This window comes from Sorex fumeus, unplaced genomic scaffold, assembly GCF_029834395.1.
Source record: "Sorex fumeus unplaced genomic scaffold, SorFum_2.1 ptg000002l, whole genome shotgun sequence".
Taxonomy (NCBI): domain Eukaryota; kingdom Metazoa; phylum Chordata; class Mammalia; order Eulipotyphla; family Soricidae; genus Sorex; species Sorex fumeus.
The window spans coordinates 3,034,792-3,061,835 of NW_026606059.1; positions in this window are offsets into that span (position 1 = coordinate 3,034,792).

Below are 27,044 nucleotides of genomic sequence, written 5' to 3' on the forward strand. Positions count from 1 at the left end.
ATGCTTGTGGAGAGTGGTCTCAGCATGGTGGTGGCTGGTTCTCCGGCTGCCGGAGCCCTGGCCGGGGCGGGGAGGGAAACTCAACCTGCTCCCCTCCAAGGGGCCCCGGCAAGGACAGCCAGGCGCAGGGGCAGGAGACTCTGAGTTTAAATGATTAGTTTAAATAAGTTTAAATGGTTCGAATCATTCTAAATGGCCAGAACGATCAGAAGCAGGCGTCTTCTCGTCCCGGAACTCCTGAGAGCTTACCGTGGACATGGGTAAGCTACAGGCCTGACTGGGCAGCATCCGCGTGAGGAAGGCCACAGCTCCAGCCCTGGCTCTGAGAGACTTTCTGGAACTGCCTTTGGTCCTCTGTTACCAGTAGGGGGTCGTGGCTGTTTTCCTGGGCAAAAACCCCTGACTTTGGGTCTTTATCTCTAGGTCCTCCTGCCTTGGTCCGCTTGCGTCCCGTGCCAGTGCCAGGCCTCCCTGTCGCTGCCCGCAGCTCACCGACAGCTCTCACACCTTCATCCTTAAGGGGCGCCCAGGGGAAGAGCCGGCTTTTGTCATTTCTCTCTGCTGAGGAAAGGTGGAAACCTCCCGAGGGAAGGGAGTGATGTTGCCTGCTGGCTTAGTACTTGGTGGCGGGTAGGTGATCTGCTCGGGGCTGGGGGGCTCAAAGTCGGCCAGGAAGACCCCGATCAGGTCGGGGGAGGGAAGGGCTTGTTGCTTTCCTGGCCCGGGAGGACAGTGTTGGATCCGGGGGCGGTGGCTACAGGTGGGCCTTGCTCCAGCACACAGTGGGCCAGTCGCTGCCCAGGGAATGACTGGGTCTGATCTACTGAGCACCTATAGAGGAGTTCAAGCTCACAGACTAGAACTTAGCTTTTCGTGCTGGGTTTTAGCATTTTCTCCCAAATGGCCGAAAGTGGGGCTTTTTTTTTTTTACCTGAATAAGAGTCTCTTGTGTGTCTTTCTTACTCACCTGGCCCTCTACTTACCTACTTGCTTCACCACTTACCTAGCTTTCAGGCTCATTAGGAGGCTGGCAGTACCATGGGGATGTGCTCTGACCACCAAAGAGCCGCACCCCAGGGTCTGTTCTCTGATGCAGTCGGGGTATGACTTGGACTTGCTTTTCTGCACTTTTTGCTTTTTAACCTCTGATGGCATAAAATAATACTGGCTCTCTGAAGTTACTCTAAGGATCAAAAATTAGTATGTGAAATTCACTTAGGGTATTACTCAGTGCTATTATTTTAGATAGTACATTTTTTAAAATTTTCATTAGTGAAACACCATGAGGTACAGTTGTAGATTTACAAATTTTTGTGCTTGGGTTTCAATTATACAATGGTCAAATACCCACCCCTCCACCAGTGCCCATTTTCCACCACCATGGATAATATCCCTCCCACCCCCATCCCCCCATCCCCCCATCCCCCCTGTCTCTGTGGCAGGGCAATCCCCTGTGTTCTCTCTCTCCTTTTGGGTGTTGTGGTCTGCAAAAGACGCATTGGGTGGCAAACATGTTCAGTCCATAGTCTACTTTCGACATGCATCTCCCCTCCTGGGAGGATCCTCCAAACACCCTTTATTTGGTGCTCCCTTCTCTATCTGAGCTGCCCTTTCCCCTAGAGTGCCTGGCTGGCCTCTAAGCCATAGAGTAATCCTCCTGGTACTGATCGTGGCTATTCTTGGGTATTAGTATTCTATTTTGTTACTTTATGTTCCCCAGATGAATGCAATATTTTTATGTCTATCCCTCTCTTTCTGACTCATTTCGCTTAGCATGATACTTTCCATGTTGTACCACTTGTATGTAAAATTCATGACTTCATCTTTTCTAACAGCTACATAGTACTCTATTGTGTAAATGTTAGATAGTACATTCTTAAAATGAATACATTTTGACTTCATTCTGTAACACTTAAACACTTGTTTTCTTGGATTGTAACAACAATTTACTTTACTCATTCCAAAATCAAGGAACATATTACTTAAATATAGATAATCGTATAATTATTATCGGAACACTGTCCTTCCGTTGTTCATTGATTTGCTCCAGTGGGCCCAGTACCATCTCCATTTTTTTTTGAGACTTGCTATTACTGTGTTTTGGCATATTGAGTACGTCATGGGTAGCTTGCCAGGCTTCGCTGTGTGGGCGAGATACTCTCGGTAGCTTGCTGGGCTCTCTGAGAGGGATGGAGGAATTGAACCCAGCTTGGCAGGGCTGGCTGTGTGCAAGGCAAACTCCCTACCGCTGTGCTATCGCTCTATGAGAAAAAGTTAAAAAAAAAAAAGGTCTAATAGTGATAGGATAAATAACTAAATCACAGGATACTTTATTTAAATGTGGAAAAATGCAGTCATGAGTAAATTTAGACAAAAAGAAGTAAAAGTAGACCATCTAATGTTATTTATACATTCATTTTGCAAAATTTTTTTTTTTTTTTTTGCTTTTTGGGTCACACCTGGCGATGCACAGGGTTTACTCCTGGCTCTGTACTCAGGAGTTACTCCTGGTGGTGCTCAGGGGTCCATGTGGGATGCTGGGAATCGACCCCTGGTCGGCCGTGTGCAAGGCAAACGCCCTACCCTCTGTGCTATCTCTCCAGCCCCTTGCAAAATTTTTTGAATATTTGAAAATTAGAATCATGAAAGACTCTATTTTATCCCTCTTTAAACAGGAGAGAGCTGTTTGTGAGCACATATAGGAAGGCAAAGATCTTAATGTTTTAGGACTAGATGGGCTTGCAGCTGCCTCTAAGAGCTTCTAGTGACGGAACAAGGATACTGCTCACTCTCACGAGGCTGCCAAAACAAAGACTCGGATACCACAACACCGCCGAGACCCCCACCCTGCGAAGGAGAACACTTCTGGGCCTCTGTCTCACTCACATGGGAAGGTCTTTGTCGTCAGCAGAGTCCACTTACTCCTGCAGACCACCCTGAGTACCTGCAGGGTCTCCAGCAAATACTTCTCAGCGGGGACGAAACTTCTCCAGAATTTGGCTTAGAGGAAAGCCAAGAAGGCTGGAGATGGCTCCTGTGAGACAATGAACCAAAAGGGTTAAGTTAGGGAAAGAAATTAGGATGTCATCGGTCGTTCATAGTGTAGATTTTCTTCCAGGGGCAGGCGTTGAGGCGATGCACAGGGGTTACTCCTGGCTCTGTACTCAGGAGTTACTCCTGGTGGTGCTCAGGGGTCCATGTGGGATGCTGGGAATCTAAATGCTGTTAGACAGTTTTACCCTTCCTTTATGAATATGTGAGCAAAGTAATCTGGAGATGTGGATACCATTAATCAAAATGCATTGTTCTAATAGGCATATTTTAGAGATTTTATACTTTCATTTTTAATTTTTTTGGCCACACCCATGATGTTCAAGATGTTACCCATGTGCAGAGCCAGGAATCACTCCTGGCAGTGCTCAGGAGACCATATGGGATGTTGGGGATCAAATCCAGGTTGACTGCATGCAAGGCAAATGCCCTATCTGGTCTACAATGGATCTTGCTCCAGATTTTATGCTTTTTAAAAATTTATTTATTTATTTTGGCTTTTTGGGTCACACCCAGCAAGACTCAGGGCTTACTCCTGGCTCATGCACTCAGGAATTACTCCTGGCGGTGCTTGGGGGGCCATATGGGATGCTGGGACTCGAACCCGGGTTGTCAGAGAGCAAAGCAAATGCCCTCCCCACTGTGCTGTTGCTCCAGACCCCCGGATTTTATACTTTTAATATAGAATAAAAATCAACTGGCCTGGAATTGGGATGTGGTTCAGTGTTATTGTACTTGCCTTGGTGAGATATCGGAAAAACACAAACATGTCACCATAATAATCACCCACATTAAAATATCTTGTAAGTAGGATTCTGTACGGTGCTAATGTGGAACATTTATGTGCAGCTATTAAATTAATTAACTGTTTTGTAAACCACAGTACCTGAAAAGAAAAAACCTCTGAAATCTAACAAAATAAAGCAATCGGAAATTTTAAAAAATTATAAAACTACTGATTGTGAAAATAATATTAGACTCACCAATTATTAATATGTCACTAAGACTTTATGTTATAAACAAATACGCAAAACCATACTTTCTTCCTTTAATGGATGAAATCTTTTACAATAATGTTGATAAACACTGATTTATATACTCTTAAAGATTATTTGGGAAGATGTACTATGGTTCTTGAGAAGGTCCCTCTTATAATTTCTTTCAGTTAACAAAGGAAAAGAAATGAGCTGTGATCACTAAGAAATATAAAAGAGACTATTGACCAAAAACTAGCTTATAGATTGAGTTAAAATCAGGAGATGGGGGAACTTCTGGCAGACATAGTTGTTTATGTTTTGATTCAAGTTTAATAATTAGCTGATTGTGTTGTAATCACTGCAATACTGCATTTTAATTGCAGGCATGCATTTGGTTCAATAAATTAAGGCCTTTGAATCACAATCTGAGTTTTGCAATTGCATGACCAGTCTATTTTCTGTTCGTGCTTTCATAAGGGTCCCAACCAGTGAGCATGGTTCTGAATCGGTTCTTTCTGGTAAATTCCCTAGCCGCGTTCTGCTTCTCATTGACTAAAGACATTAGCTTTACACAGAGGTGGAGTAATGAACAACGTTTCATAGAATCACGTCGAATAAATTGGAAATAAGTCTCGTGTAGCACAAACTTGCACCGTTTCTCTGCGTGTTTCAAAGCCCAAATCACTAAAGCTGGAACCTCCCGACTTTTTCAAACTGGAGTTCGGGTTCATCTGCTCTTTTCCCTGTTAGTCAAGTGCTGACTCACTAATTTGAGGTGGAAACATAAGAGAGTAAAAAAGACTCATAATTTACTGCTCAGATGATCTTGATGCTGCTTTTGCTTGGTTTGGGGTCATACCTGGTGTGCTCAGGGCTCACTCCCAGCTCTGTGCTCAGGGCTCACTCCCGGCACTGTGCTCAGGGCTGACTCCCGGCTCTGTGCTCAGGGCTCATTCCCGGCTTTGTGCTCAGGGCTCACTCCTGGTTCTATGCTCAGGGCTGACTCTCGGCTCTGTGCTCAGGGCTCACTCCTGACTCTGTGCTCAGGGCTCACTCCTGACTCTGAGCTCAGGGCTCACTCCTGGCTCCGTGCTCAGGGAGCCATGTCTGTTGCTGGGGCTGGAAGCAGGGTGAGCTGCGTGCGAGCCAAATGCCTCCCCTCCTGCACTGTGCTATCTCTCCAGCCCGCTGTGCCATTTCGTTTTATTTCGTATCTTTTGGAGCCACACCCTCAGGTGCTCAGGGATCACCCACGAGTCTGTACTCAGGGATCACTCTTGGCAGTGTTTGTGGAACCTCTTGTGAATATCTACTGTGCAATATCTCCATCCAGCCTAAATTGAGTTGAAGAAAGCATTAACACGGAACCATCTTTGTTTCTTTCTTTCTTTCTTTCTTTCTTTCTTTCTTTCTTTCTTTCTTTCTTTCTTTCTTTCTTTCTTTGTTACACCCAGCAATGCTCAGGGATTACTCCTGGCTCTGCACTCAGGAATCACTCCTGGCGGTGCTCAGGGGACCATAAGAGATGCTGGGAGTTGAACCCAGGTCAGCCGTGTGCAAGGCAAATGCCCTCCCCGCTGTGCTATTGCTATTGCTCCGGCCCCAAGTTCTTGAGATTCTTTCAAGTGCTTTGTTAAAAAAAATTTAAAAATTAATTATTTTTTTAATTGAATCACTGTGAAATACAGTTACAAAATTGCTCAAGATCAAGTTTCAGTCATACAACGTTCCAACATCCATCCCTCCACCAGCCTGCATTTCCCACCACCAATGTCCCTAGTTTCCCTCCTGCTAACCCCCCACCCAGCCTTCCTCTATGATAGGCACTTTCCTTCTCTCTCTGTCTCTCTCTCTCTCTCTCTGTCTCTGTCTCTGTCTCTCTCTCTTTCTCCTCTTGGCCATTAGGGTGTGCAATACAGAAACTGAGAGGTTGTCATGTGTGTTCCTTGACTTCCAGGTGATTTTCATCTTTCTCCTGGGAGGGAAGACGGCTGTCCCTGGAGTGTTGGAGAAGAGGCAGTGATGGGCTGCAGTCCTACCAACCAGGTCCAGAGAAGGATGCTGAGGGTCCCTCCGGGGAGGTGGCCTTAGGGTAGAAGACAGGTGAGGAAGGTTCTGAGCTGGGCAGTGGATGAGCACATGTGAGCACAGGAACTGGCTGGGGTAGAAACTCACCCAAGGGGCCCAGGACAGTCATCCCAGAGGCTGGGAACTGATGGCACAGTCATGCTAGGTGGTAGGGAAGATGGGACCGGGTGTGGCGGACAGAGAGTGATGCCCGAACGGTGCTCGCCACAACCTGAGCTTCCCGTGAGCCCTGCAGGCAGGAAGCTCAGGAACAAGGCAGAGAAGACCCGAGTCTGGGGCCAAGGCACGATCCGCCAGCAGGCACCTACTCATACCGTCAGTTGAAATGGGTCCTGAAGGTGTCTACCATACAAGAAAAATATTCCTGAGCTGAAATTTTCACACATTGCCTTGTTCTACTTAAAAAAAAACTGGGGGTATGGGGTGATTCCAGGATAAAATGCCTTCTCCAATTTTTATTTTATTTTAACCCCTTTTTTAGGCAGCGATTTACAATATTGTGAATTATATTTTTTTATGCCTACGTTGTTGCAACACCGCACCCATGAACCAGCAAGCCCACTTTCCACTGCCAGTTTCTTTCTTTCTTTCTTTCTTTCTTTCTTTCTTTCTTTCTTTCTTTCTTTCTCTTTCTTTCTTTCTTTCTTTCTTTCTTTCTTTCTCTCTCTCTCTCTCTTTCTTTCTTTCTTTCTCTTTATCTCTTTCTTTCTTTCTTTCTTTTTCTTTCTTTCTTGCTGTCTTCCTTCCTTCCTTTCTTTCTTTCTTTCTTTCTTTCTTTCTTTCTTTCTTTCTTTCTTTCTTGTGAATCACCATGAGGTACAGTTACAGACTGACAAATTTTCGTGCTTGTGTTTCCGTCATACAATGATCGAGTACCCATCCCTCCATCAGTGCCCATTCTCCACCACCAATGGTCCCAGCATCCCTCCCACCCCCCACCCCCACCCCTCCACTACCAGTTTCTTAAGGAGCCCTCCACCCCACCCCCACTATGCTGCCTCCCCTGCACCCCCAGACCGACTTCCTCTGCTCAGCACGGCTCAACTCTGCAGACGGAAGCTCTGGTTTTGATGCTTCTGTGACCTATTGCTCCCTTACTGTGTGTCGCTATCTTCTACACATGAAAGAGCTTTTTAAAAAAATTGTGATGGTGGGGACACCAACATATATTACCCAGATCATAGATTTCTTTTTTTTTGGGGGGGGTCACACCCGGCGATTCTCAGGGGCTCCTCCTGGCTCTGCACTCAGGAATCACTCCTGGCGGTGCTCAGGGGACCCTATGGGATGCTGGGGATCGAACCCGGGTCGGCTGCGTGCAAGACAAACGCTCCTCCCCACTGTGATATTGCTCCACCCCCGATCACAGATTTCTTTACATTAAAAAAGTATTATTATTGTTATTATTTTTTTTAAATCAGGGCTACACCTGATGGTGCCGGGGGCTGAATGCCGAGCCTTGCTGTCCTGCTTGAGCAGATTCCTAGCCCCTCTCTATGCCTGAACCGAGGACCCCCCTTTGGACTGAACTCAATCCCGAGCTTCACCTATAGCGAGCTTTCAGGACGGAGGGTCACGAAGGAACGCAGCTGCCGAAAGGCCCCGAGATGCTGGGCTCGCTCAGGTGATTCTGTTGCTCTGGTCCTACGGGTTTAGGAAGAAAATCTAAAGGAGGTGGAGATAATCTGGTCCTTCTTGTGTTCTGGTACCAAGTTCTTTAGCATTTCAGCAGGAAAGTTTCCCCCCCCACCACTTATTATTCTAAATAAGTATTTTAAATAAGAGCTGTTAACTGAGAACTCTACATGTTAAAAAATGCAAATCTCATTCCAAATGATAAAAGATGTTTCAATCTTCCTGTATACCTTGCCAAACTTTCATTTATGTAACTGTATCACATAGATTTCATTTACACGTTTAAACCCATTTAGTTATTTGACAACGTATTAATAATGACTACAGTAGACTGATATCAAGACATAATTATAACATAAACTTTATCTTGTTTTAAGCGTACAGATATTGGATGGGTTAGGTAATAATTTAAACGCTACTACTTGGGCCTTGATTTAATTAGTGTTCTTGGCTTAAAATATGCAGTTGATGGGTAATAAAATTCTAAAATGACATTATCATTTCAAAGAAAAGAACACTTTCTTTGGTCCCAAGGAGAGCTATTTAGAGGAGGCAAATTGGGTGAGAAATTTTATATGCTAATGATTCAGTTTTAGTAACAGGCCACTTTGACACAGTAGTAACGTGTAATGGCAGCAAGACCCATCATTAAAGCACTTAAAGATGATGCAAATGCAGTTGGAGGCGAGGAGCCTCTCGCAGACCCCCGGGGTCTCAGAGCAGGGAAGAAATGAGGCAGTCAGAGGGTGTTTGTCAGTGTGGGGACAAAGAACCAACATCACCTCTCACACTGCCTGACACCGGAGATGATGAACGTATTTGAACGTGAATGCTCCAAGTGGAAGAGTTCTGAGGGTGAAAAATATTCCCTACGTTAAAAATTTGAAACACCAATTTATTGACCTAAACTTGGTTTGGTTATAATGATAGACACAAGCAAAAGTTACATTTGAAAATGATTTTCAAACAGAAATTATTTATAATTTTAAATCTGTTTATTTGTAAAAGTGATCAAATATTTGTATACGCGAAAGAAAAATAATACTTATTATTTTTATTTACAATAACAGCAGGATAGTTCTTGAAAGAGACAAATACTGATTAGTTTTGTTACATGTCTTTTCAAATAAGTATTGAGGGGCTGGAGCTATAGCACACTGAGTGGGGCGTTTGCCTTGCACACGGCGGAACCGGGTTCGGTTCCCAGCATCCCATATGGCCCCCCGAGCATCGCCAGGAGTGATTCCTGAGTGCAGAGCCAGGAGCAACCCCCGAGCATCGCCGGGTGTGACCCAAAAAGGCAAAAAAAAAAAATATTGAACTAAGTATTTTTCTTAAACACCATTACTCTAACTATTTAATAACATTTTGGCCAATGAATCATAAATTTTTTTCCAGAATTTTATCCATTGTTAATAAAGCTGAAATTATCGATAGTTTCCACTGACTTATTTCTAAGAATCATGTTCTTGGGAGCCCTACTGTTCTGTACTGGTATTAATTGCAGGGTGCAGTCTGCAAAGTGGAAGGTACTTGTTTGGGATCATACAAAGCTGAGTTCGGTGAAGCGCAGAGCCAAAGCTAGAGTGTTCATCTGCGTAAGAAAATTGTGCAACCGAGGAAAACTTGGGCTGGGGAGGTGCGGTATCGTTCTCTGACTGTTCACACCAGCTGCACTGCTGCTCGGAGAGAGGTCTGCTGCCGTTACAGTGCACCAGTGTTTGGAAACACGTGCGCCTCCACCACGTGCCTTGTGTTTGACCCACACGTGCCGGATGCGTCCTTGCAGGGGCAAGGGCTGTCATACTCCCCCGAGGGTGTCCCCTGCCTGCCACCTCCTGGCCTGGCACTTGTGTCTCCTGTACGCCCCCCGGCGAGCTCAGCAGAGAGCTTCCAGTTTGTTCGAATGAAGCTAGTTAGTCCAGCTTGAAAACAAGTTCAGTGAAAGTGCCCAAGCAGTCTGACTTCATCAGGACGTTAGGCAGGAATTAGTATATAGGAGAGAGAGAGAGAGAGGCAACAATGAGTGTCGTCAATAGAAATACAGCTCAGAGAGGGGATTTTAAAATTTCTAGCAGTAAAATTCATTTCAAAAAGGCAACAGAAAACACGCGAAATTAACTTGAATAATATATGCTTTATAATGATGTTACTTGTATAATTATTATAGATTCATATATAAATGCAATTGATTTATATCTTATAATTTATATGCTGCTATATTTGTATGATATATCATATAATATACTATGTAACATATGCATTTTAGATAATCATGAAATAATGATATCGTACAATATGTAATTATATGATAGAATTATTTTATGTAGCACTGTAGCACTGTCCTCCCATTGTTCATCGATTTACTCAAGCGGGCCCAGTAACGTCTCCATTTTTGAAACTTGTTGTTACTGTGTTTGGCATATCGAATACGTCACGGGGAGCTTGCCAGGCTTTGCCGTGCGGGTGAGATACTCTCAGTAGCTTGCCGACTCTCCAAGAGGGGCGGAGGAATCAAATGCGGGTCGGCCCGGCTGGCTGCTTACAAGGCAAATGCCCTACTGCTGTGCTATCGAGTATTTTATGTATTAATATAAATTTCACTTGATCACTTGATATCCCGTTACTCATCGATTTGCTCGAGCAGGAGCGATATAAATTTGCAATATATAATTATATACTTACAGAATATATATTGTATACCATAATAGGCTGACGGGGCCCACCCGAGATCGATTCCTCTGCCCCTCTTAGAGAGCCCGGCAAGCTACCAAGAGTATCTCACCTGCACGGCAAAGCCTGGCAAGCTACCTGTGAGGTATTCGATATGCCAAACACAGTAACAATTGTCACAATGTTACTGGGCCCGCTCGAGCAAATCGATGAACAACGGGAGGATAGTGATAGTGATAGTGATAATATTATTTATATATACTTATATTATTGATATATACTATTGGGGGCCAGGGCGAGAGATGCTCAGGGCTTCCTCCTGGCTCTGAGTCAGGGGTGACTCCTGGGAGGGGTGGGGACCCATGTCGCATGCTGGGATTGAGCCCGGGGGCTGGCATACAGGCCATTGCCCTGCTGAATGTCCGACCATTCCACCCCTTGAGTTACGGATCTTCACCAAGGGCACGGAAAGCCCTGGGCCGAGGGTGCATGTGAGGTGCTGGCCTGCGTCCTGCAGGTCCCTGGCAGCAGGCCCCAGAGCACCCTCGGGGGCATTCCTGAACTCTGCCCCTCTGCAGGGGACCGAGTTGCACCCCAGCGCTTTCCATTTCAAAGGGGAGCATTACAAAATTACTGACCAGCTAGCCCACAGTTCTTTCTGCATTACGTCTTCACATTCTGCTCTGTCTGTAGACTTAGAGTTCCTGTTCAGATGAGCCGCATTTCAGTGGCCACCTGGAGCCGAGTCCCCTGGACAGAGCCTGTCTCTGGCACCGTGCTGTGTGGTGCGTCCAGGGCTGCTGGGGGCAGCTGGAATGGAAGGGGTGCAGTGCCCCAGGGGGAATGAGCAGGTGACACTGACCTGTGGGGAGGCGCAGTGTGAAACGACCCCAGGTGATGAGCTACTGGCCAATTGTTTCTCCTATGTTCATCCTCTGGCGTCCTAGCCCCAAGGACATTCAGAGTTGCCGTCTTCTTGGGCAGTATGGTCTTTAAAAGGCTAATTAAGATAAAATGAGGCCATGAAGGTGGGTGCAAATCAGATCTGATGAGTGATCCCATAAAAAAGAGGTGGAGGGATTTGGATCCACCTGCGAAGAGGATCCAAGGAAGACACACGGGGAAGGTGCGTTTAGAAGCCTCGAGAGACAACCAGGCTGAGAACAGACACCGTCATCTCAGACTTCTATTTTCTACAACCGTGACTCAAGGACTGTCTAAGCCTTCCGGCATGGGGCGTGGGTCAGACCAAGACTCCAGGGCAGAGGCGGCACGTCTGCTTCTGGTTTTCTCACTAGAGACGGGATCACTTGGCTCACAGACGTTGCATCCTGGAACTCGGTTTGGATTCCGCTTCTTCATATTCCTTGCATACTTTCGTATGAGTTTATGGCCCCCCACGTATGACACTTGTTCTGTCTTGATTCCTTATGTGTTTCAGAAGCCCCCTGAAATTGTAAATCCCGCTCAAAACAGTTACATGATAGACTGGCGGTCCCGTATCTTTTCCGATGATGAAGGGGAGGGCTGGCATGGAGTTCCAGGTTTCTGCTTCCCCCAAGGTTCCACTGGGATGGGAGGGCAGTGAGGATTCTGCTCCTCCTCCTGTCCCTGGGGTCCGTGGCCCAGGCCCCAAACCACTGCTCAGTCTTGCATCAGCCCTGACTCAGTACACAGACCTGCGCCCGAGGTGTAGACACAAGTGCAAGTCTGTAACCAGAGCAGGGACAAAACTTGGGACAGGGATTCCAGATCCTGGGAAGGGCTTACTCAGAGGAAGGCCTCTTGTCTTTCTAGATGACAAAGGACTAAACTCCCTGCATTTTGTCATGGAGTGAATGGACATAGATCAAGCAATAACATCAAGCCTCCTGTTTATATTTGAATGGAATGTTTTCCAGGTGAGAACCTATGCTAAGCCACAAGGCAAGTATCTTTATTTTACTTTACTTTATTTTTTTTTTGCTTTTTGGGTCACACCTGGCGATGCACAGGGGTTCCTCCTGGCTCTGCACTCAGGAGTTACTCCTGGCGATGCTCAGGGGACCCTATGGGATGCTGGGAATCGAACCCAGGTCGGCCGTGTGCAAGGCAAACACCCTACCCTCTGTGCTATCTCTCCAGCCCCGAGGCAAGTATCTTTAAAGTTTCAAAAACAGAAAGCATATCAAGTATCTTCTCAGACCACAATGCCACGAAGATAGCAATTAACCACAAAAATAAAGTAGGAAAGCCCACAGCACTTGGAAATTGAGCAACATATTGTTAAATGTCTATTGGATCAATGAGGAAATCAAAGAAGAAATGAAAAGATCCTTTGAAATGAATGATAACGAAGACTGGAGCCACAGCTCTCAGAACTTATGGTTCACAGAAAAAATATTACTATGGGAGAAGTTCATAGCAATCAAGGCACATATCAGCAAAGAAGAAGAAGCTCCAACAAACGGCCTAAGCACAACCCTGGAAAAATTAGAAAAAGAACAACTCAATCCCAAAGTCGGTAGGAGCTATGGATCATAAAAATTAGAGCAGAAATAAATGATATAGAGATACATAAAACAATGTAAAGGGTCCAAAAAACCCCACACCTTTTAAAAAAATCACTTAATCACTTAACTTCCCGTTAGTCGTCGATTTGCTCGAGCGGGCGCCAGTAACGTCTCCATTTGTCCCTGTCACGTGCTAGTGTAGCCCAATGGCAAGGTGAATGAGACCAGTTGTAGTTACTGGTTTTGGCATATCGAATACACAACGGATAGCTTGCCAGGCTCTTCTGTGCGGGCGGAATACTCTCGGTAGCTTGCCAGTCTTTCCGAGAGGGATTTTAAAAAATAGAATAAGTAAATCTGCAAACTCTTAACTCACAAAGAAAAAGAGAGAAAACCCAGAGAAGTGAGATCAGGTAAGAAAAGGAGAAATCACAACAGTTACCTCAGAAATAAGAAAGGTCAGGAGTGGTTTCTACGAACAACTCTTCGGAGAACCTTAGAAGAAATGGTCAAGGTCATCACTTTCATCGCTTTTTTTTTTCATCGCACGTTAGGATGTTTTATGGGTTGGTTGGGTTCAGTTAAGTGTGTTTGCTGATGACATTATCTGTTAACAAAACAACAGCACTCAACAAACAAGAGACAAAAGACATTCTTGCCAAGAAAGCACGGATTGAAGATAATGATGGCACTACATACAGGCAACAAACGAGAAAGGGCCGATTTCCCCTAAAGGATAGCTTTATCAGTCCCCTGCAGGACGATAAACCCAAAGACAACAAAGTCCTCGGGACAACTGAAAATGAATCGCACAAAAATTGAGACTACGAATAAGAAATGCTTGAAAATGTATTTCTGAAAGTAAAATTGAGAACTGGCTTAGTATTTCAAAAGACATACTCTTTTGAATATATGTAATAGATATATAATAGCAATATATATGATAGATATAATACTGTAGCACTGTCCTCCCGTTGTTCATCGATTTGCTCCAGCGGGTCCAGTAACATTTCCATTGTGAGACTTGTTGTTACTGTGTTTGGCATATCGAATACGTCAAGGGTAGCTTGCCAGGCTTTGCCGTGTGGGTGAGATACTCTCGGTAGCTTGCTGGGCTCTCCGAGAGGGGCGGAGGAATAGAACCTGGCTCGGCCAGGCCGGCGGCTTGCAAGGCAAACGCCTTACCCGCTGTGCTATTGCTCCAGCCCATATCTCTCTATACAGATACAATATATTAATATATAATATATATAATAGCACTAAAAGATATGCTAATTACATCAGAGAGAGAGAGAGAGAGAGAGAGAGAGAGAGAGAAAACGAACTATTTACAAAGCAATTTTTCAGGACAGGAAGACAAATTTTTTTTTTTTTAATTTTTTATTAGTGAAACACCTTGAGGTAAAGTTGTAGACTTACACATTTTTGTGCTTGGGTTTCAGTTATACAATGATCAAATACCCATCCCTCCACCAGTGCCCGTTTTTCACCACCACTGATCCCAGCACCCCTCCCAATCCCCCCATCCTACCATCCCACCCTGCCTCTGTGGCAGGGCATTCCCTTTTGTTCTCTCTCTCTCCTTTTGGGTGCTGTGGTTTGCAAAAGAGGCATTGGTGGCAATCATGGTCGGTCTAGAGTCTACTTTCAGCATGCTTCTCCCATCCTGGGAGGATCCTCCCAACACCTTTATTTGGTGCTCCCTTCTCTATCCGAGCTCCCTTTTCCCCTAGCATGTGTGGTTGGCCTCCAAGCCATGGAGTAAAATTCCTGGTACTAATCTCTTCCACTCTTGGGTGTTAGTCTCCTGTTTTGTTACTTTATGTTACCCAGATGAATGCAATCTTTCTATGTCTATCCCTCTGTTTCTGAGTCATTTCGCTTAACGTGATACTTTCCATGTAGTACCACTTGTATGTAAATTTCATGACTTCGTTTTTTCTAACAGTTACATAGGGTGTTCGCCTTACAAGCGGCCAACATGGTCGACCCGAGTTCGATTCCTCCGCCCCTCTCGGAGAGCCCGGCAAGCTACCGAGAGTATTCGATATGCCAGACACAGTAACAACAAAGTCTCCAATGGAGACGTTACTGGGCCCGCTCGAGAAAATCGACGATCAACGGGAGGGCCTTTACCTTTACCTTACCTTTTACATAGTACTCCACTGTGTAAATGTACCAAAGTTTCTTTATTTTTTTTAATTCAAAAAATGTTATTTATTTATTTATTTATTTTTATTAGTGAAACACCATGAGGTAAAGTTATAGACTTATAAATTTTTGTGCTTGGGTTTCAGTTATACAATGATCAAGTACCCATCCCTCCACCAGTGCCCATCCTCCACCACCACGGGTCCCAGCATCCCTCCCCGCATCCTCCCCTCCCCCCCGTCCCACCCTGCCTCTGTGGCAGGGCATTCCCCCTTGTTGTCTCTCTTTTCTTTTGGATACTGTGTTTCGCAAGAGAGGCATTGAGTGCCAATCATGTTTGGTCTATAGACTACTTTTAGCATGCTTCTCCCACCCTGGGAGGGTCCTCACAACATCCTTTATTTGGTGCTCTCTTCTCTATCTGAGCTTCCTTTTCACCTAGCACGTGTGGCTGGCCTTCCATTCATGGAGCAAAATTCCTGGTACTAATCTCAGCCATTCCTGGGTGTTACTCTCCCTTTTTGTTGCTTTATGTTCCCCAGATGAATGCAATCTTTCTGTGTCTATCCTGCTCTTTCTGACTCATTTCGCTTAACATGATACTTTCCATGTTGTACCACTTGTATGTAAATTTCATGACTTCATCTTTTCTAACAGCTACATAGTACTCCATTGTGTAGATGTACCAAAGTTTCTTTAACCTGTCATCTGTTCTTGGGCATTCAGGTTTCTTCCAGTTTCTGGCTATTGTAAAGAGTGCTGCAATGAATAAACAAGTGCAGATGTCACTTCGACTATACATTTTTGCCTCTCTGGGATATATTCCCAGGAGTGGTATTGCTGGGTCAAATGGGAGATCAATTTCTAATTTTTTGAGAGTCGTCCATACTGTTTTCCAAAAGGGTTGGACCAGCCGGCATTCCCACCAGCAGTGAAGGAGGGTCCCTTTCTCGCCACATCCACGCCAGCACCGGTTGCTTTTGTTCTTGTGGATGTGGGCCAGTCTCTGTGGTGTGAAATGATATCTCATTGTGGTTTTGATCTGCATCTCTCTGATGATTAGTGATGTAGAGCATTTTCTCATGTGCCCCAAAGTTTCTTTAACCAGTCATCTGTTCTTGGGCACTCAGGTTTTTTCCAGATTCTGGCTATTGTAAAGAGTGCTGCAATGAACAAACAATTGCAAATGTCACTTCGACTATACTTTTTGCCTCTCTGGGATATATTCCCAGGAGTGGTATTGCTGGGTCAAATGGGAGCTCAATTTCTAAGTTTTGGAGAACAGTCCATACTATTTTCCAAAAGGGCCGAACCAGTCGGCATTCTCACCAGCAGTGAAGGAGGGTCCCTTTCTCGCCACATCTGCGCCAACACAAATTGCTTTTGTTCTTTTGGATGTGGGCCAGTCTCTGTGGTGTGAAATGATATCTCATTGTGGTTTTGATCTGCATCTCCTTGATGATTAATGATGTAGAGCATTTTCTCATGTGCCTTTTAGCCATTTGGATTTCTTCTTTGAGAAAGTTTCTGTTCATTTGTTGCCCCATTTTTTTGATGGGGTTGGGTGATTTCTTCTTGTGGAGTTCAACCAGTACCTTGTATATCCTTGATATCAACCCCTTGTTCGATGTGTATTCGGCGAATATCCTTTCCCATTCTGTAGACTTTGTATTTTGGTCACTGTTTCTTTGGAGGTGCAGAAGCTTCTTAGTTTAAGATAGTCCCATTTGTCTATCTCTGTTTTCACTTGCTTGGCCAGTGGCGTGACATCTTTGAAGATACCATTAGCTTCAATATCATGGAGAGTTTTGCCAACGTTGTCTTCAATGAACTTTATGGATTCCGGTCTTATGTTGAAGTCTTTAATCCATTTTGACTTACTTTGTACATGGCGTTAGGCAGAGATCTGAGCCCACGTTTTGCATGTAACTGTCCAGTTTTGCCAGCACAATTTGTTAAAGAGGCTTTCCTGCTCCACTTCACTTTTCTTGCCCCCTTATCGAAGATTAGATGATCATATGCTTGGGAGGAGATGTCAGTATATTGAACCCTGTTCCATTGGTCTACAGCTCTGCCTTTGTTCCAGTACCATGCTGTTTTAATTATTACTGCTTTGTAGTAGAGTTTGAAGTTAGGGAGGTTGATTCCTCCCATTTTCTTTTTCCCAAGAATTGCTTTAGCTATTTATCATCTGCAAATAGTGAGAGCTTGATTTCTTCCTTTCCTACCTGGATGCCTTTAATAGCTTTTTCTTGCCTAATCGCAGGAAGACAAATTTTGACCGCTTTGTAGATACATTAATTAAGATAGACGCCTACTCATAATCCTCCACTAATGCATGTTGGAAAAAGGAAATCTAAATCCTTGAAAAATGCTGTCAACATGTTTTATAGAAAACCATTTGATTCTTTTTAAGCATCCACTTTTTCCTTTTTCTTTACTATGTGGGGTGGAGACACACCTGACCGTGCTCCGAGCTTACTCCTAGCTCTGCACTCGGAGTTCATCCCTGGCAGGCTTGGGGGTCATATGGGTGCCAGGAATCGACCCTGGGTTCAGCGTGTGCAAGGGGAACCCCTTACCTGCTCCAACCTCAGCATCCTTGCTGAAGTCGGCCAGTACAGATGACAAGGCAGGCTGTGGGGTTTGTCTTTGCGGTTCAGGGACTTGGTCTGTGAGCCAAACTACGCAAGCTTGGAGGAGCTTGCAAGATTTATGTTTGTTACAGTAAGAGTGGGGCTGGAGCGATAGCACAGCGGTAGGGCCTTCGCCTTACAAGCTTGCCGACCCGAGTTCAATTCCTCCGCCCCTCTCTGAGAGCCCGGCAAACTACCGAGAGTATCTCACCCACCAGGCAGAGCCTAGCAAGCTACCCTGACGTATTCATATTCGATATGCCAAACACAGCAACAACAAGTCTCACGATGGAGACGTTACTGGGCCCGCTCGAGCAAATCGATGAACAACGGGAGGACCGTGACAGTGACAGTGACAGTACTGCAAACTGCAGTGCCTAAAAGAAAATGAGTAAAAAAAGCAAAGTATCTTCCATAGAGGCAGGTTGGAAGGAGTTAGTAAGGGGTGGGGGGGGGGATCTGGGGACATTGGTGGAGGGAAGAGGACATTGGTGAAGGGACCAGTACTCAAACGTAGTCCTGAAGTTTAATTGTAAGCAACTTTGTATCTCATGGTGTTTCAATTCGCAAAACCAAAGAGAAACCAAAGAACAACAAACTACCAGGGTTAAGGCTGGAGAGACAGAGAAACAGTGCAGCCGGTCAGGTGCTGGTCTCGTATACTTGACCCTGTGGTCCCCTGAGCACCACCAGGAATGACCCCTGAGTACTGGACCTGGAGGAAGCCCTGAGCACTCCCTCATGAGGCTTCCAAATCCCAAAATGAAAACCTTTCCAAACAGCCACAACAAACCTCATGAAACCAGGGCGGATCCCTGGGTAGATCCCCAAGACCGCCAGGAGTGATCCCTGAGTGCAGAGCCAGGAGTAAGCTTAGAGCACGGCCAGGTGTACCCTGACCCAACCCCTGCCCCACATAGCAAAGAGAAAAACAAGATGTTTAAAAAGAATCAGGATGGTTTTCTATAAAATTGTGCTGTGGTCACCTAATGTCTTTTTTTTTTCCTTTTAGAGTCACACCTGGCAATGCACAGGGGTTACCCCTGGCTCATGCACTCAGGAATTACTCCTGGCGGTGCTCAGGGGACCATATGGGATGCTGGGAATTGAACCCGGGTCAGCCGCGTGCAAGGCAAACACCCTACCCCGCCGTGCTATTGCTCCAACCCCTGATCACCTAATGTCTTAATTTATTATCTTTCTTTCTGAAAAGTAAACTCTCAATAAATGAAGTGTAGCTTTTCAGTGTAATTATTTGTGGAGTTAGAACTATGCCTAAGAGTCAAGCACTTGTGCCCTGCACGTGATTCCCTGCACGTTGGCCAAGCAACAAGAATCGTGACTTTTGTGGGTTTTATCTTTAACAAACTGCACTTCAATACTTAAAAGAATTTTCAATAGATGAAAAAGCTATTTTTGAGTTTTGTATAAAATAGTCAAAGGCGAAACGGAGCACCGAAGTTTCCCTGAAACACACCTGAGGTTAAAGAAACTGTATTAGCTGCTTCCTGGAGCGGGGGAGAATGGGCACCGTGATTTGTTGGTTGTTTCAGCAACACGGTGTTGGAAGGAAACTGTCAGGTGGTTTGGGTACCTGTGATTTTGAAGGAGGATTCAAAACAGTGGAACTGTGCTAAGGCTGGATACCACTGGGAAGCGGTATCCAGTTTGTCCCCAGTGCCATAAAGGGTCATCTTAATCAACGCTCTCTCCTCTCTGCAGTGCTCCAAAGCTCTGACTTATAAAGGAGAAGTCGCAGTGACTTACTGCAGCCAGGAGAGGGCGGTGTTCGGTCACTTTGAGACTTGCACATGTTTTGACTTTGTGCAGACCTGTGAGCAGTTTTGCTTTGGTTTTGGTAAGTCATGGTCACTGAGCAGCCGTTTCAGAAGATGGTTTTCTGTGAAAATGTTTTTGTCCAACAGCAGAACCCTTCCCCCCCACCCGGGACTCCTGTGAGTGCCAGATGAGCCTTGGGGTCAGTATTAGTAGTGAACTCTGATCTCTTAACCGTCCCAGCTGTTGTGAGCCACCAGGAACTGAGTCCAGCCTGATGGGGAGAAGTACCAGGATCTGTCTGTGTTTGGGGAAACCCAAGAGGCACAAAGCAGGCGGATCCTCTGTTTCACAATCAAGTCTTATTGCACAGTAAACGGCAGGGATACGAGGTGGATCCTTTATTTCACAAAAGTAATTTTCTCCGTGAGTGAGTTTCTAAGAAAGAGAGGGAACTATGCACTGATCTTCCACAGTGGTTTCAAATAGCATTTTTGCCCCGCTCCCAGCCAGCAAGATTTTCTCAGCACGCTGCATTCTATCTTTCTGTTTTGCTTTGGGCCAGGCCAGCAGTGGTCAGGGGATTGGATGCTTGGGGTCCCTTCTTGCGGTGGTCCTGGGATTGAGCTGGAGCTCCTGCATGCAACCCTGTGTGCTGCCCTTGGACTGACCGCCTTGGTCCCTTGCGTCTGTCTTGCTGAGTTGGACTTAATGTGGCCTGAGCAACTGCAGCCCCGAGGAAGGTACGGCCAGGTCACCTCCTCATCCACGGGCCTCGCAGGCAGGAACCGGCAGAACAAGGCAAAAGTCTTCTGGCAACTTCCTTCTCTCAAATGTCTTCAGTACTCTATGCCTAAAACGTTTCTTCTTAACTCATATCACCTAGCAGTTGTAATTGTTATTTAAATCCTTGAAAACAAACTATGTGACCATAAATCTACCATTCATATTTATCAGATGTCCATATGCTTCCAGAGGAAAGGAGACCCTCAGATGTTTTCTTGGTGATTGATAGATTTAGAATTATCATTTTGTTGACAGAGTGAGCAGGGAGAGTCTCTGAGGCCAACTGGACAGAGCGTGTCAGTCTCACGGGAGCGCTGTGAGTATGACGTAAGTGTTTCTATCACATTACATCACAAATCACTGTGACTTTTAGTTTCTGACACTCTCCTAGTTATTATAATCTGTTACTTAGCACATGTGTTTATAGTGCCTAACATAGGAACAATTTTAAAAAAATTGTTATTAGTGAAACACCATGAGGTGCAGTTGTAGACTTACAAATTTTTGTGCTTGGGTTTCAGTTATACAATGATCCAGTACCCATCCCTCCACCAGCGCCCATCCTCCACTACCACGGGTCCCAGTATCCCTCCCACACCCCTTTCCCCCATCCCACCGTGCCTCTGTGGCAGGGCATTCCCTTTAGTTCTCTCTCTCCTTTTGGGTGTTGTGGTCTGCAAAAGAGGCAATGGGTGGCAATCATGTTCAGTCCATAGTCGACTTTCAGCGTGCATCTGCCATCCTGGGAGGATCCTCCCGACACCCTTTATTTGGTGCTCCCTTCTCTATCTGAGCTGCCTTTCCCCCTAGCATGTGTGGCTGGCCTCCAGGCCATGGAGTGAACCTCCTGGTACTTATCGCGGCCATTCTTGGGTGTTAGTCTCCTATTTTGTTACTTTAACACAGGAACAATTTTATAGAGTAATTTAAAATGCAAAAACCATATTTAGTTTATTTAAAACCTTTATAAACCTTATTAGTTTTGTACTTATAGCGCAAAAAAGAACGGCAAGAGCAGGTGCTTAAACATCTACTTCTAACATGCGTCTCTTCACGTTCATTGTTCCCTCTTTGCTTGTTTTCAGCTTTCTCCGTGGTCCCGTTTGTCTGTGTAAATCATCTGAGAAGGTTTCAGCTCCCACCAGTTCCATCACCCTTTCCCCAGCTGGGTCTGTTCTAAGATTTTGGGTATGGTTTTAGAATATTCTATATGCTTATTAAAGTAAATATCATCCATTGATTACTCTCCTGTAAAGTATATATTTTACAAAAATTGTCATATTACATTGGAAAAGTAGAATTCAAGCAAACTTGTAAAAATTAGGCTTACTGTTATTGGTTATAGTGTCTTTTTTTTTTTTTTTGCTTTTTGGGTCACACCTGGCAATGCACAGAGGTTCCTCCTGGCTCTGCACTCAGAAATTAGTCCTGGTGGTGCTTGGGGGGACTATATGGGATGCTGGGGATTGACCTCTCTCTGGTTGGCCTCGTGCAAGGCAAATGTCCCACCCAAGATACTATGGCTCCGGCCAGGTTATAGTGTTGTACAGAAATTTGTGCTTCTTGGTTGACAATTTTCATTGTCCATATAATAAGTTCTGAATTAAAATAAAATTTATTTAAGGTACTCTTTATATATCTGTCATCTCTTCCCAGGTCTTATAACAATCCTATCAAAACAGTATTTCACGTTGAGTACAGAATACATTGGTTTATTCCTGCCTGAGGCCACCTTTAGCTGTGGCCATTCATAGTTTGCACACGCTGAGTTTAATGAGTAAGCAAACCTGACTCTGAATGCTCGCCTTTCCCTAGTGCAATCTCTTTGGGAGCACAGGGGGCAGCTTGCCGCCCACTTTCCTTGTAAGCCCCATCACAGCAGTGCGTGAGCTCTGCCCGCCCTGTCTCTCTGCCAGCCCTGTCCTTTGGGAATCTGCTGTCCACCCAGGGGCTGGATTTGCCGGCAAGCTCTCTCACGTCTGCTTCTTCCTTGCTGTCTCTGTACGCCTCCAGGGCGCTCACTTCCAAGGGGCACAGCTCTGTCGTCTGCATGCAGGCAGGCAGGTAGGGAAGGCCCTTTCCCAAGGCAATGGCAGTCAATCTCCTGGGAAGTCACAGCCCTGACCCCAGGGAGAGCTGGAGCCAGTCTGTGACAGACCCTGAGGAGGCGGGACCAACCCTCTGATGGAAGCTCCTGCAGAAACAAAAAGCCAGGAAAGGAATTGCAAAGAAGACCCTCACCACCCCTGACCCCCTTGGTAACCTCCCTAGCAAGGGACTTTGACCTAGGTGAAGCCCCACTGGGGGCAAGTGGAGAAACTCTAGTAAGGCCACCTTGAGCAAAGGAAGGGCATCTGCAGCCTAGCCCAGGTGCTGCTTGCGCCCACGTGGCCGAGCACATGTGGTGCCTGATCACATACGTCGCCGAGCATCTGCCCTTGTGAGATGGGGACTTTAGTGCTTTCCTGTCTGATACTGGGGTGTGTGTAGGGCTCTCTCTGCCTTAGGAGAAGCCCGGGCTCTCTTGAGCACGTTACTCTCCACCCTCTTCCACTGTCTCTCCCTCTTTCCCCTCAAAACCTCCAAATGAAAACTGTCATTTCACTGCCTGTCTACTCCTGAAATTCCTTTCTGCGAGGTGAGACCAGAACCCAGTAACCCTGGGTCCTGGGTGGCAGAGGCGGATGGGGAGAAAGTGACCGTCTCTCTCCTCCCCGCCTCACATGAGCCACCCGTGGGGCCCCCAGGCATCATCAGTCTCTCCCGTGGGCGACAGCTTTGGGTGAGGAGGGGGAGGCTGGCCTTGCTCACTTGTGATCTTCCGTGACGTCGCTTTGGCCGTGAGCATCACCTCTAGGTTCCCTTCTGGAGATTCCCGGCCACAGGCTCTCCGGCACCCATGGCACCTGTGCGGTTTAGTTATTTTATTCATAGCAACTATTTAAAAAAATCTTTGTCATAGTTTAGATGCAGGAGTTACAATAGCTCAAGGTTTGGGCACTGACCTACAAGGTTACTGCCCACCCCCGTCCTGTGACCTGCCCCCTCGGACCCACCTCAGTCCGCCTTGGCGGACATTTTGCTTGGGGTGTGTGCTGTGACCTACCCTGGGGCTCAGGTCCAACTATTTTCGCTTCTCCGTCACTTCCTAGCACCCATCTGCCCTGAGCTGGCATTCTCAGGGTGTAGAGGGAACCTGAGACCAAGTGCCCACTGGTATTTTCCACACCCTTGATTGGCTTCTCTGTCTGCTCCAGACGAAGGAAATCATTCTGTGCTTGTCCTTCTGCCTCTGACTTATTTTGTTTCAAGGAATAACCCTCTAATTCCACAAAAGTTGTGTAAACTGTGTGGCTTTATTTTTTTCCAGTGGTCCCAGAGTGTTTCATTGTTTAGCACAGTTTCTCTCTAGGTTATTAAACATCTGGGTTGCCTCCATATCCTAGACATTGGACTGAGTGCCTCAACGAACAAAACTGTGAATTTATCCCAAACCGTTAAGTTATCCAAAAATATTGATGTTTTGGGGATAAATACCAAGAAATTGCAAAAGGTGGGTGAAATGGGAGCTCCATTCCCAGTTCCTTTTGGAAAATATATTCATATTCTTTGCCATCGGGGCAGGACTAGGTGATACCCTCAGAGAAGAGAACGAGGTTTCCTTTCCCCCCACATCCGCCCTGTCTGTGCTTTCAGTTTTGTGGAAAGATGCCATTCTTACAGTGTGAGGGGGTGACGCATTGTCTTGGTTTGTGTTTCCTGAGATTAAGTGATCATAAGTACTTTTTCATATGCTTATTTGCCATATTTGATATGCCAAAACCAGTTGTGTATTCGATATGCCAAAACCAGTAACTACAACTGGTCTCATTCACCTGACCCTGAAGGTTTCACCGACATGGCAGCACTGAGAAGGATGAGAAAGGAGAGGCCGACAAAATCTCAAGGCCGACCTAGGCTGCCACAACGAAGGAAGACAAAAATGATCATCTGTACTTTCAATGCACGTACGCTAGCATCAGATGCATCCATCGAGGACCTCATCAGGTACAAGCGCGAATGATCAAGTACGACATCATTGGTCTGACCGAGACAAGAAGGCACGAATCTCACCATGCCGTTTTCGACACTGGAGAAGAACTGTTCCTCGGAACATGCGATAAAAGAAGTGTTGGAGGCGTCGGTGTCCTTGTCAACACAAACTTGGCCAAGAGCATTGATTCATTCGAATGCCTAACAACCCGAATCGAACGTTTACATTTGAATAGATGTGGCTCACTGCCTGCAGTTTCTATCTTCGTTGTCTACGCACCAACATCTCATTATGATGAAAGAGAAATCGAGAAGTTCTACATGGAGCTAGAGAAGTTATATAAAGAAGACCATGCCTTCTACAAGATCATTGTGGGTGATTTTAATGCCAAGATAGGACCGAGAAGATCAGCTGAAGAACTTCACATCGGGACCCATGGCCTAGAATGGAACGAACAGGGTGAGAGACTGTCTGAGTTCATCATGTCGACCAAGACCATTCATGGTAACTCACAGTTCCAGAAGGCAGAATCTAAACGATGAACATGGGAGTCTCCCAGTGGACGATTCCACAACGAAATAGACCACATCATATTCAATCGACGGTTTTGCCTGACTGATGTCGCTGTTGTCCCAAAATTTCGAACGGGATCGGACCACCGTCTCCTTCGTGCAAAATTCTACTTCACAGAGCGTGGAGAAAGGGCTGCAAAGTTCAAAAAGAGAACTCCCAGAATGACCACCAACTGGGAACTCTTTGGTACTATTGCGGCAACATGGGAAGATGCCATTGTTGACAACATTGACGAGGAATACGATCGACTGGTTCAGCACCTCCATGAATGTGCGAGGAATGCCAAGAGAGAGATAGCCACAAAAAATCGCCTATCTTCGAAAACTCTTGAGCTAATTCGCCAGCCTGGTTTGGCGCATGCCTCAGGAAACCGCAAGCTAACGTCCAAGCTCGCAAAGCAGTGCAGAGATGCGATCAAGGAAGACCTCAAAGAGAGAAGAGCAGAAGTACTGGTAGATGCGGCAGAAGCCGGGAAAAGTATTTCTAACGCCCGCCTGTCCTTCGCCAACTGTAAGACCAAGATGACTGCCCTCCGACGTCCTGATGGATCCATCACATCCTCCAGAACGGCAATGGAGAAGATTATCCATGACTTCTACTCAAATCTCTTCGATAGCCATGTCCACTTGCCGACATACCAAATTCCACAGGATGGATATGTAGTTCCCAACATTCTCCCTTCTGAAATCCGACACGTCATTTCGTCGGTAAAGAAACAAACAGCACCCAGCCCAGACAAGGTCAGACCTGAACACCTGAAGAACCTGCCGTCAGTACTCATCAATACACTGGCTTGGCTCTTCACTCACTACCTGTCTGAATGCAAGGTTCCGTCCCAATGGAAAACCAGCAGGACCGTACTACTGTTCAAGAAGGGAGACATCCATGACATTGGCAACTATCGCCCGATCTGCCTATTGTCTGTCATCTACAAGTTGTTCACTCGAGTCATCCTAAATAGGATTGGCAGAACACTAGATGAAGGACAACCATGCGAGCAAGCAGGGTTCCGCAAAGGTTTCAGCACCATCGACCATATCCACACGATAACCAAGCTCATTGAGGTTTCTCGGGAGTTCAAGATGCCGCTCTGCTTAACGTTCATTGATTTAAAGAAGGTCTTTGATTCTGTTGAGATGGAAGCAGTCATTGAAGCCCTAGCCAATCAGGGCATTCAAGCCCAATACATCAGGATCCTCTGTGAGCTGTATTGCGGATTCACTACCAGGATCTCACCATTCTACAAAGAAGTGATCGTTGATGTCAAGAGAGGGGTGCGGCAGGTTGATACCATTTCACCGAAACTCTTCAGTGCCACCCTCGAGAACATCATGCGACGACTGGAATGGGAAGGAATGGGAGTGAAGATAGATGGTCGGCAACTACACCACCTCCGCTTTGCTGATGACATTGTTTTAATAACACCAAACATCAGCCAAGCGGCACAAATGCTGGCCGACTTTGACCGTGAGTGTGGAAAGGTAGGACTACAGCTGAATCTTACGAAGACAATGTTTATGAGAAACAGCCTTGTTCCTGACGCCCCATTCGCTCTCAATGGAACGACCATCTCCGAATGCAACAGCTATGTGTACCTAGGTCGAGAGGTCAACATGACAAATGACCTGGCACCCGAGCTGCGCAGGAGGAAGAGAGCGGCTTGGAACGCCTTCAAGAACGTCGAAGCAATAGCTAAGAGGATGAAGAACCTCCGGCTCCGGGCACATCTCTTTGATTCCACTGTTCTTCCTGCATTAACATATGCCTCAGAGACCTGGGCCCTACGCAAACAGGATGAGAACGCTATTCGGGTCTCGCAAAGAAGAATAGAAAGAGCTATGCTTGGAATATCACGTTTCACTCAAATGAGAGAACGAATCCGGAGTTCTGACATCCGTCGACGATCAAGGATCAAGGACGCTGTCTCATTTGCCATGGTGTCGAAAATCAGATGGGCTGGTCACGTAATGATATTTAAAGACGACCGTTGGACTAGAGCTGTTACTGATTGGATTCCACGGGATGTCAAAAGACCGCGTGGCCGCCCACCTACCAGATGGTCAGAACTCTTCGTCAAGATCATGAACGATCGGTTTGAGGCCCTTCATGTTCCCGGAGCGAACAGATGCCATTGGGCTACACTAGCACGCGACAGGGACAAATGGAGACGTTA